General features: G+C 43.4%; 1 long non-coding RNA gene across 1 annotated transcript; it reads left to right on the forward strand.

Annotated features, from left to right (window-relative positions):
- The first annotated feature begins 254 nt into the window (after positions 1-254).
- On the forward strand, positions 255-1,450 carry LOC135373795 (uncharacterized). The gene is made up of 3 exons (XR_010416595.1): positions 255-291; positions 812-889; positions 997-1,450. It is a non-coding gene; the product is annotated as an uncharacterized LOC135373795 (long non-coding RNA).
- Positions 1,451-1,748: the final 298 nt, after the last annotated feature.

The following is a 1,748-nucleotide window of genomic DNA, read 5'->3' on the forward strand; positions in this document are numbered from 1 at the left end:
GCAACGGAATTCAAAGTCACATAGTAAGTAACTTTCCGCATTTGCTATTACATTCCTGCGTAGTTCACTCTCATGTTAGTGCAATGTTGCATGGGTGAAGCTCGCAGGTGGATATATGATGTGACGGACGCACACAGACAATCGAGGTTTCACACAGGGACGTTGCACGGACGCCGGCTGTGATCGTGATGCATTTCTTGGAGAAATGGATGAAAATGGACATGCACTGGAAGTAGCATGCTGTTACCTGTGACCATGCACGAGCCAAGCATGCAGCACTGAGTGAAACAGGTTAGCAACACGAGGAACGCGTATCAGCAGTTAGCTTTATGCATGCGTTGAGCAAGTGATTGCGTTGCGTGAAACTTCTTGATGCATTCGCTTTTAGTGATCCCAAAGACGCATCATAATTGCGGCTGCTTCTTCTTCATCCTGAATTAGACATTCGTTCTTTTCCTTCACTATTGTTTAAGTTGATTCCTAACCAATTATTTTAACGGTCGCTTATGGTCTTTTTTTTTCTTTTGTCATTGCACTGAAATGTCGGTTATCATCACTTGGTTGCCTGTGACTACATGACAGAATCCCGAAAAGGAGGATAAGCGAGCTGCGCGTTTCCACGTAAGACATGTGTAACCGTTATCATTTGGCTCTTCGCAGGTTGTTGTGAACTTGAGACGTCATGAGCAAAGCATTTTTACAATTGCATTCGGCGCAATAGCATAAAAAGTGGATAGATTGAAGGCACCCGATATATTATGGCCTTGCAATTTGTGCGGAATATTGCAGTAAAAAAGATTATTCTTCGCAGGTAACCCATAGCGCAGCTCCACTGGTTCCAAATTTGATGGACACAGCCGTGAGTTACCTGGCAGTATTGTGGCAGAGGGTAAGTAAATAGTGTGGGTAATGGTTCCTGCACTCGTAAACTGTGGGGATACGTGTAAAAATGAAATAATCAGCGCGCCCCCTTTTGACGTTGCGGTTTATATTTAGGTATCTTGTGCCACAGAAGTACATACGAACAGTCCAGCAGAAATACAGCAGCAGCCCAATCCAAGTCTATAACTCTGCAGAGGCTCAGAGAGATAGCAGCAAACCAGGTCCTTCTGACAACTCTCCGCAAGCTCGGGATTCGTCGCAAACCCAGCCAGCCAGCCAGCCATGTACGAACCCATATTTGCCAACATTGTAGATTGTCGACTAGGTATTTCCAGTGCTTTTGTGACCACGTTGTTCAGTGTGTTGGGTGTGGCTTTCTCCCTTCTTGTGATACTTGTGGAACAACATTTGAAACCATCTAAAGATACAGACATCATTTGAATTTTTGTATTTAGTTAAGCACACGAGTACAGGATGACATAACATGACAGGATGAGCCAGCCAACACAATGTATAGGTGAGCTACTTGAGCAGATGGAAAGAACAGATCAAAGTTCGAAGAATAATCTGAAAAACAAAAGGCCATTTATGCCGTAACCCAGAGGGCCACCACATGTGCTCCAAGGTGGTTGTCGATTGCGTTGTAAGCAGCATAGAGGAATTGTTTCAGGAAATGGGTGTGCAGATTGACACCACTTTGGTAAAATCAGATCAGGTTCGGAAGTTGCATTATGAAGAACCCCTGATTTTTTTGTAACGTGCCTTAAGTGCAAAATGCGTTGGGGTTCTTTATCTCATTAAACTTTCATTTAGATAATTTTTCTACACGTCATGTGAAGATGACTACGAATTATCTATTTTGCTAA

This window comes from Ornithodoros turicata, unplaced genomic scaffold, assembly GCF_037126465.1.
Source record: "Ornithodoros turicata isolate Travis unplaced genomic scaffold, ASM3712646v1 Chromosome32, whole genome shotgun sequence".
NCBI lineage: Eukaryota > Metazoa > Arthropoda > Arachnida > Ixodida > Argasidae > Ornithodoros > Ornithodoros turicata.